We start from the raw sequence: 10,596 nt of genomic DNA, 5'->3' as shown, positions 1-10,596 counted from the left end.
AGTTGGGGTCGTCTGCTGGTCACTAATCTGGTCATTGCCAAGGAGGGTTCCTCCAGCACTACGGGGCTTAATGTATCGATCTTATGTTCATGAAATTTCTGCCTTTATGTGTAAAGTAAAAACCTCCAACCCAAGATGGAAAGCAGTGTGGAATAACCCTCCCATGTAAAAAAACAGCAATTATAACAAGGACATTATGTGGATCGATAAGGGACAATTTACTGTTCAGGTGCCGAATCTGCAGCCAAACACACCACGTTGAGCATACATGTGTTTTATTGTCAGCAGGCCAAATACCAGCTAGAACCATCTTTACACTGCATTTTAGCATTCGGCCAAGCTGTTCCCTCCTCATAGCTATAAATGAGTTGAACATATTACATTCTCCCCCCTGCTCACAAGCTGGTTTATCAGGTGCAGATTTTGCACCTAGCAGCTGAATTTGCCCCTTAGCTCTACTTCCGCCCCATAGTCAGTGCATCAGTAGTGATTCAATTTAATGTGCTCTTAGCTTACATTTACATATGAAATATATTGCCGCTGGTGCCAATATACCAATACATGAAAAATACCAATTGGTTGGAATGCAATACATATACCAAGTTATTGGAAGGCATTACACATTTTAGTGTGTGTTTAATAGAACCTATTGTTTTTCAGTGAAATCACATGAAGCATTCTTCTTTATGAAGTGCAGTGACTTGCTGTCAAAATGTGCAGCCTAAGGGATGACCCACCATGTCAAAGTGTTGAATAGTATTTTGTATTGGATACCAACAAAATGTACACTGTGTTGTAGGACATTGTAGACTCAGTGCCAAGAAAAGTATCGAAGAGGTCAAAGGGAAGATGTTCTCAAAACACAGCTTTTTAGTCTAGGTTAGCAATTATTTTCTTTGTCTGAGCTAGCCATCAGTCAAGTAAGTACAGCATGGTCATGATTGAGAGTTTTTTAATGTGGTCTCCAAGGAGGACTAAGGCAACTTGTGTGGTAGAGGCTGTGTCGCTTTTGTCACGCACAGATCCTGATGTGACACATTCTTTTGGTTATTACACATCCAAGACTCCGTAATACTGCGAGATCGGCCTTGTTTCAGTATAATATATAACAGCCGCTTTCTTGGTCTTTTTCAGCTCAATTCAGCAAGTGAGGCAGATTCCTCAGCAGACTTGCCTGGAACCCTGACATGTATCTATAAACAGAGATGCAGTTTAGTATAGTAAAGGATTTCAAGTTTAAACCTAACATCAACAAAAACTTTACTGTCATTTACTTAACCAGGTTTGTGCAATTTTTTGAACAGGCTGCAGGTACTGTGAGGTTGCTTTAGACCACTCAGACCACAGACAGTTTACTGATTAAGATAAATATAATCAGTTTGCACAAGACAAGGGAAATGTTGGGCGGAAAATAATTCAAAATTAGAAGTGGATTCAGGGGATTGAGAGTAGATGAAAAGTTCAGATCGGGGAAGAATGTGATTTTCAGAGAGATCTAACACAAGGTAACGTCAAAATGAAATGCAGTTTTTGCCATATGAGATAGTTTGGCAGTAAAAATAATGGGGAATTTAAATCTGGGCCACTTAAGGGTTAAAAAAGCGAACTGATTAAATTGGAATCAATTCCCTGCAAAAAATAAAACACTTAATTGAAATCAACATACATGTATGAAAAAAATCATATTTTATGCAGGTTGTATCAATCCCACAATATCAGGTTTTAAAGACAGGGCGCTACACAGGATGTATCTCAAAGTGCTCTGGCAGGCCCGGGCCCCATACACTAGACCGATAATGCCCGATTTCAGCCCAATGCGGCCATTCGGATCGATATATTGGGTGAAATCGGGCATTTTCGGTGTGCTTTTCCCCCGATCCGATGCGCGTTCCCGTGTGCATCGCATCGGATCCCCCTAGATCCGACATATCACGAGTGCTGCACTCGTTATATGTCGGATCCCGTAGTAAATGGATGGGAAAGTAAAAGATACATTGTATGCAAAAAAAACTGCATACGATATATCTAATACTATCCTACCAACGGGGAGGCTGCCGGGAGGTTGAAGGAAATCTTATATGACATGATGGACCATCATGTAGTATAAGTGTATGGGGCCCTTTACACAAACTGGGCCAGATTCCTGAGTCACGCATAATGCATCAGCGTCTATTGCCAGTCACCCATCTGCCAGTTTATGCAAATTCCGCTACAAACTCCTTCCCTTTGTACATCTATGCGGCCAAATGTGTGAGAGCTGAGCCGTGAGAAGTGCTCATAGCCTACTAATCAGACAGTTTTGTAACAAAAATGGTTATTTCCAAATATGAAGACCTGCAGTGCATCTGTCATGGACAAATAAGCAGAGTAGCTCACCACCTGCATACACAGGTGTACGCCCACATTCTGCTTTGGGCGGGGAGGAGTCAGTTCAACGTTTTTGTCCTGTCAACACCCCTCCAGCAGGAATTTAGAGGGAAACCTATGTTGGCAGCAGATTGGGATTCCACCACTCCCTTCTATCTTTTGTTAATTTATAATATTATTATCTGTTAGCAGTGGCGTAGCTACCATAGGTGTAGGGGATGCAACTACTATGGGGCCCGAGAGCCGGCAGGGCCCGTAGCTTCCCTGCACCCTGGCATGCTGCAGCAAAGTTTAGGTTGCGGAACAGAGACTAGTTTGATGCGCTGCTGACTGTTCTGCTGAGAAGTCTATGGAACGAGGCATGGACGTCCAAGCAGGGCAGGCAGCAACGCATCAAGCTAGTCCCGATCTCCTCTCTATTGTTTATATTGTTTATGGGGGCTCGGACGACGTGTGCAGCCACTTGTCCACCTGCAGCCACTCGTTCACAAGCCCGCCCGCAGCCGCTCATCAACTCGCCCAGCTGCAGCCACTCGTGCACCCGCCCAGCCGCACGTCCACCGGCCCACCTGCGGCCGCTTGTCCACCCACCCAAATAACCACAAACACACCGCTGCTCGCCCACCCACCGCTTCTGCTGTTCCGTGGAGGGGAAGAGGAGGGAGAAGGATGATTCTGTCCTTTGCAGTCTAGTGCGGGACATGAGGTATGAATGGGGGTTTGTGCGGGGGTGGGAGGTATGTCTGGTGCAGGATGTAATGGGGTGTTAGCCACCGCTGATGTGAACAGTGTGTGTGCCGGCTTTCTGATGAGGGTGCAGGAGAGAGGGGGTGGGGGGCTGATTTGGGGTATTGGCATGCTCTGAACTGGAAGGTAGGGGATAGTTTGCAATGTGCACCCTATGCTGTGCCCTTCTCATATATACAGTGTATATGGGTTGGGTATACCTGTCGAGCGCAAGGAGCCCTTTGTCACGATGCTGGCTTGATACACCTCCTAGCCTCCATATATGTGTGTGTGTATATGTATGCATATATTTTATAATATATACATATATATGTATGTATAGCTAACACTTCAGTGTACACCCTGCCTGGTGCTGCACTCCATTCCCTTCTCTGCCACCATCCCTGTCGCGCTTGTGGAATACACAAGAGGCCCTTTCTGAATTTTGCTATGGGGCCCACTATGGTCTAGCTACGCCCCTGTCTGTTGGTTATTATCTTATCATGTTTTCATTTAAATTTATTATCTGTATTCATTGGTCTAAAGAGCCGTATCCACAGTCCGATTTGGGGAGAGATGTGTGCTGAGCGAACCGCTCAGCACACATCTCTCCCCCCCTCAGCACAGTGCGATGTATGCTGAACGTGCGGGGGGAGATGGGGGGCGGCGCTTATTTCACCCAGTGGGTGAAGTGAGCGACCTGCTAGATTGAGCCTGCATGCAGGCCAATCTAGCACCAGCGATAGCGATGCACGGGGCTGCGCATCGCTATCGCTGTAGGGGATACACGCAGGGAGATCATGCTTAAAATCTAAGCAATCTAGTCAGATTGCTTAGATTTTAAACAGTGATCGCTCCGTGAGTACCCCCCTTAACATTCTTGCTAGTTACTTGTATCTACTCAGAATGATCATGAATTGACTCAACAATTATATTTAATTTGTTAATTATTGAACTATTGACAGTGCCGTAACTAGGTGTGTGCCGAGGGTGCCTTGTCCATAGCGCAAATGTGGGCAAGGTGCACCATCTGGCAGCACACCTACCCGTACGGCCATTCAGTCAGTAGTGAAGGTCCCGGGCCGGAGCCGCCGCTTACCTCCCGCCTCTGCATGGGAGTGCGGCTGCAGCTGGCATCTAGCAGGACACAGCTGCCCCTGAGTCCCGCTGTGAGTGCAGGAGAATGGGAGCTGTGCCACAGCTGTCATGGGACAGCAGTGAACCCGCCACTCCGTCCCTGAGTCCCGCTGGCTGCCTCCTGCTGGCAGGGTGTGGAGCACTGTTGCAGGTTGCTCCAGGACCCGCTCTCATGCTTCTTGTAAGTAGCGTCGCCGCAGCATGGGTCCCGGACCCCAGGAGAGGCCTTGCGCCTAGATGCTGCCTACCATCTCTAGGTGACTGACAGAGCAGAGACACACACACACACACTCTCTCTCTCGTGCAAAACAGGGGGGAATGCGTGGACTCTGTTGTGTGATGTATAAAAAAGGGTGGACTCTGCTTCCTAATGTGTAAAAAGGGGGACTCTGCTACTGTAATGTGTAAAAAGGGAACTCTGCTACTGTAATGTGTAAAAAAGGGGGACTCTGCTGCCGTAATGTGTAAAAGGGGAATATACCTGCTGTACTGTGTAAAAGGGAGCTTTGCCTAATGTAATGTGTAAAAGGGAGCTCTGACCATGCCCCTTCCCCATGAAGCAACACCCCTATATTTTTGGCACGCGCATTGACCCTGTTTTGTATATGGGGAGGGGGTGGCGCCGATGCTGTTTCTTACACACAGCACTAAAATGTCTAGTTACGGCACTGACTATTGATCACTGATTTTAACTTATATGTGTAATCAAACTTTATTAGTGAATGAAACTGAGTATCTTGTATATCATATTTAACCCCTCAACTACTTATGGTTTCCTCTCTCTCTGCTGAGCCCATATTTCCATTTTTGAATGTGTTTCACATTCCAACATCAATATTAATACGTTTTCTTGCAGTACTAATACAAATGATTTCAAATGGGATCCGGTCTGAAGATCGACAGTGTCTAGGTCGACAATGTTTAGGTCGACCACTATAGATCGACAGTCACTAGGTCGACATGGATGGAAGGTCGACAGGGTTTCTAGGTCGACATGTGCTAGGTCGACAGGTCTAAAGGTCGACATGAGTTTTTCACATTTTTTATTTTTTATTTTTTCATACTCAACGATCCACGTGGACTATGATTGGAACAGTAAAGTGTGCCGAACGAAGCGGTAGCGGATCGAAGGCACCATGCCCGAAGCATGGCGAGCGAAGCGAGCCATGCGAGGACACGCGGTGCACTAATTTGGGATCCCGGTCACTCTACGAAGAAAACGACACAAAAAAAATAAATCCTCATGTCGACCTTTAGACCTGTCGACCTAGCACATGTCGACCTAGAAACCCTGTCGACCTTCCATCCACGTCGACCTAGTGACTGTCGACCTATAGTGGTCGACCTAAACATTGTCGACCTAGACACTGTCGATAAAACGAACCACACCCATTTCAAATGGCTATTTAGTTTTCAGAAGGCTTTGGGCCTGAGTCTGCATCTCGCATGCAGTGTGCATGTGTCTGAGTCCACACTGTGCATGCATCGCAGTTTTGTTTGTACAGAGTTGCAGAACAGATTTAGATGCTTCAGCCTAGCACCGCCTAACCTGCAAACCACCCCCACCTCCCGGAGGGAAGATGCAGGTGGCCACTAGGTGGGTTGGGGTGAATTGCCTCATTATACATATACAGAGAAAAGGGACAACACTCAAGAAGTTTTAAAATGAAAAAGCATATTATAAATAACTTTTAAAATGAAAAAGTACAGTCTGATAGTGGTGGCTGCACCTGATTAGACCTGCAGCAGATGCCAGCACAGTGTAAAAGGAGGAAGTTGCGTAAGCCGCGGCCCGCCCCCAGTCAGTTTTTTGCTAGATGAATTCAGTGGCACCCTCCAGGGGCTGGCGCCCCTAGGCAGCAGCTTCAAGCTGCCTAATGGTAGAGCCGGGCTTGGGTACCACAATCCATATCGCACATAAAGACAGGACAAGTGGAGAAACTGTTATTTCTGGTGAACATGGGGGCTAATTCAGATCTGATCTCTGCTGTCCGTTTTCGCACAGTGGGCGATCAGGTCTAAACTGCGCATGCCAGTGATGCGATCGGCATCTCTGCCCAGCGATCGCCTCTGTCTGATTGACGGGCTGAGGCGGTCGCTGGGTGGGAGGGGCGTGCCAGCGGCGATTGGCCGCCATTTTGGGGGTGCAGGCCGGGCAACGCAGGCATGCCCGGACCGTGCAGGGGGTGGGCCACGGCGGCTGTGTGATGTCACACGCAGCCGCTGATACCGGAGAGCGATGGGTAGCTCCCTGCCAGCGCGCAGGAGTTGCGCTGGTAGGGAGCTACTCTTCAGGTACAAAAGCATCACTGCCATGCAATGCTTTTGTACCTGTGCGGCGGGGGGAGGGCCAGACATGCGGAACGGACTAGCCCTGTGCTGGGCATCCCCCTGCATGTCAGGGTGGCTGATCATAGCCGTGCACAATTTTTCACGGCTACGATCAGGTCTGAATTAGGCCCATAGTGCATGGCACTGCACGCTAGGCTGCTGTACAAAGTCAAGTGAGTGCATACTCTACAGAGACATCAGTAAAGAATGAAATGAACCTAATTCAGACCTGATCGCAGCAGCAAAATTGTTCTCTAATGGGCAAAACCATGTGCACTGCAGGTGGGGCAGATATAACATGTGTAGAGAGAATTAGATTTGGGTGGGGTGTGTTTAAACTGAAATCTAAATTGCAGCGTAAAAATAAAGCAGCCAGTATTTACCCTGCACAGAAACAAAATAACCCACCCAAATCTAACTCTCTGCAAATGTTATATTTGCCCCACCTGCAGTGCACATGGGGAGTAATTCAGACCTGATTGCTGCTGTGCGTTTTCGCACAGCGGGCGATCAGATCCAAACTGCGCATGTGTATGCACTGCAATGCGCAGGCACGAAGGACGGCCTGCCACGGGTGCACGGGTGTTCGAAAGGAGATTGACAGGAAGAGGGCATTTGTGGGTGTTAACTGACCGTTTTCAGGGAGTGTCTGGAAAAACGCAGGCGGGACCAAGCGTTTTCCGGGAGGGTGTCTGACGTCAAATCCGGTCCTGAACAGCCTGATGTGATTGCAGCGGCGGCTGAGTAAGTCCTGGGCTGCGCAAAGACTGCACAAAATCAGTTTGTGCAGCTCTGCTACACATGCGTTCGCACACTTTCACAGCTAAAATACACTCCCCCTGTAGGTGGCGACTTTCTGATCGCAGGGCTGCAAAAATCGCTGCCCAGTGATTAGGTCTGAATTACCCCCCATGGTTTTGCCCATTAGAGAACAATTTTGCCGCTGGGATCAGGTCTGAATTAGGCCCAATATCTGGTGAGCAGGCATGCAGCATTTACTAAGTGCCCAGCCTGCATACAGTGAGCTTTATCTGGGAACATGGATAGCTATGCACCATCTTTGGACACTTCTTCTTATACACTAATAAACATTTTCAGAACACTTCAGCAAACTTGTCCAGGAGAGTTGCCAAATAGATGTACCTGGGGTTTGTGTCATTTAGAACATAGGGGGTCATTCCGAGTTGATCGTAGCTGTGCTAAATTTAGCACAGCTACAATCAGGCACTCAGACATGCGGGGGGACACCCAGGGCCGTCTTTTTGTATGGGCTCAATGGGCTCTTGCCCAAGGGCCCCAGGAGTAAAAGGGCGCTAGGCTGATAGCTGAGGGTCCCCTCTTTCCAGGGGTACCAGATTTTTAAAATCGGCCCTGGGGAACCGGAGATATCTGACTTCAAAGCAGTGGTCCCCATCCTAGCCTGATAATTGTTCTTCCCAGCCAGATATCTCGGGTTCTGTCTGACTTTTTTATGATGGTATATTCCAAAAACTGAGACTCTCACCTTTTTGGTGGACACTGGCAGCTTGTCTCTACTATGCCCAGAACCAGAATATCATCCTTCCAGCAGATGGTCCCTGCTCCAGCTCCACATGCCCAATATGCAGGTTTATATTTTCATCGGTGGATTACTCTCGCTCCTGAACACTGATCCCAAAGTCCCCAGCACCTACTGAAAGGTGGGACTCTCTAGCTTTTTATCCCATTCAAAGCTAAGAAATCTATTTTCAGGAACTTGAGATATCTGCAGTCAAGCAAGCCTCCCTTCCACCAGAAAATTATGACTATTAAGCCCACTCCACTATCCACCCCTCCCCTACGTATTAAACATCCCCTACTACCCTGGAAGCCATGTACCAGGGCCCTTTCATTCAGCCCAATGTCCCCTTCTACAGTTTAATGTTCTCCCTCCACCCCATCTGTGCAGTAAAGGAGTAATTAGCAGAAATTATTTTTCCAGGTCCTACATGCTGAGGGACAGATAGAACACCCCCTACCGCCCGCGGGTCATCAAAGCTGCCGCTGACAGCACCCTCCACCCCTACCGCTGGAGGATGGGTAGGGGCCCCAGTGCATTGCTGTGCCCAGGGGCCCACACTGCTGTTAAGACGGCTCTGGGGACACCCAGCACAGGGCTAGTCCGCCCGCATGTCAGTACCGCCCCCTCCCCCCTGCAGAAATGCAAAAGCATCGCACAGCGGCGATGCTTTTGCATTTGAGGAGTAACTCCCGGCAGAACCTCTTCGCTGCCTGGGTTGCAGCGGTTTCGTGTGACATCACGCAGCCACCGTGCCCCCCCCCCCCCCCCCCCCCCAAAGGTCCGGCCACAACTGCGTTGGCCGGACCGCACCCCCTAAACGGCGGCATAATGCCGCCGTCCAGCCCCCTCCTGCCCAGCGACCGCCTCTGCTTGTCAATCAGGCAGAGACGATCGCTAGGCAACGACGGCCTTTGGCCGTCTGGCATGCGCCGGCACATGCGCAGTTCCGACCCGATCGCTGCGCTGCGATAAACTGCAGCGAGTGATCGGGTCGGAATAACCCCCTAATACGTACTGCACCAGTTGTACTTTTCAACTCAGCGTAAAGAATACATAATAAAGAATATTTGATAATTATATCATTATTAATATATCCTTTTTGCTCTTCAGACCATCATGTTTTTTAGGTACTTCTCCCAGTGGAAATGCTTACTAATGTTCATTGAAGCGGAGCTGACAATAAATGACTGCTACAATTACAGATGCCTTTACACACAAAAAGGTTTACATTCTGCTGATAAATATGAGATGGAAGAAGACAACTAAATAATGAATTAAAAAAACATTACTGTAGTGTGTAATAAGATCCATCTGCAGGATTTTAACAAACTATTGACAAGGCATACAGAGGGCAAGAGAACCGGGAATACCAAATCACAATTACTGTACCTGATTGTAACGCATACCGTAAAAATATTTCCTGTATCTCAATAGTATAAGGATTGCAGCGTAATGTAATCATTTCCCGGAGACATATTTCCTCACACTTACAGCTCAGCTTTTTTTCTGTATGCTTGGCTTCCCATCTCCCACACCACAAATGTTAATAAATTTATAGTGTTAATTGTGCAAATATAGGATTTTTGGTCACTTACCGTTCAATCCTTTTCTCTTAAACAGGCTGGGGGATACTGGACGATGGGATTGGAGGTTGGGGCTGGAGCCGGCACTTAAACATAAGATCCTCCTCCCTGTAACCCCATGATTCCAGTACTTAATAGGAGTTCGGAAAGGAGTAGCAGTAACCCAATGAAACTGTTAGAACAATAAAACAAACCAATAGGGAAAAGACAGTCAAGAACTAACTAACACCTCGCATGACTGAGCGTGAGGGAGGGAACACAGTGTTCCCCAACCTGTTTAAGAGAAAAGGATTCAAAGGTAAGTCACCAAAAATCCTATTTGCTCTAGCACCAAGGCTAGAGAACACTAGACCATGGTACTTTCAACAGCCGCCCCCAGGGGAGGGAACGCTCAGGCTGCCTGACTGGAGAACTTTACACCCAAAGTGTGCGTCACTGAAGACAAAAACCTGTAAATGAATAATCCTGTGGATAGAAGACCAGGTATATGCATGACAAACATGTCCTACTGAAGCCCCATGTCGCAGTGCCCAGGAGGTCGCCACCACCCAAGTGGAATGCACTAACACCCATTTCCGATGTCGTTCACCCTGGAATAGAACAGGCTTGAGTGATGACTGAGCAGATACAATTTGCAATGGTCTGCTTTATAACCAGCCAACCACGTGAACGCACATTGTAAAAAAACAGCAGAGTATCTGTGCGGCGGACAGAAGTCTTGCCCAAATAAATTCACAAAGCTTGAACTACAGATGTGTCCCTGCTGAGCTTACAAGCGAATCGCTGCAAACGTGATTCATTTGCTACAAATAGCGCTGCTGGTGGTGTGTGCAAAGAAGACTAGCTTCCAAGTAAGAAACTGAAGATTTGCTGAAGCGAAAAGCTTAAATGGAGCCTGTTGGAGAGCTGATA

At 47.8% G+C, this 10,596-nt stretch overlaps 1 long non-coding RNA gene across 2 annotated transcripts in view; it reads right to left on the bottom strand.

The window, feature by feature from the left end:
• Window positions 1-937: 937 nt before the first annotated feature.
• LOC134926712 (uncharacterized) overlaps window positions 938-10,596 on the bottom strand; it is a 48,247-nt gene continuing 38,588 nt past the window's right edge. For both annotated transcript variants that reach the window (XR_010177546.1, XR_010177545.1), the window contains exon 2: window positions 938-1,193. This is a non-coding gene — a long non-coding RNA (uncharacterized LOC134926712). The remainder of the gene's footprint in view (window positions 1,194-10,596) is intronic.

Source organism: Pseudophryne corroboree, chromosome 1 (assembly GCF_028390025.1).
Source record: "Pseudophryne corroboree isolate aPseCor3 chromosome 1, aPseCor3.hap2, whole genome shotgun sequence".
NCBI classification, from domain to species: Eukaryota; Metazoa; Chordata; class Amphibia; order Anura; family Myobatrachidae; genus Pseudophryne; species Pseudophryne corroboree.
This window is presented reverse-complemented; position numbering and strand designations above follow the sequence as displayed.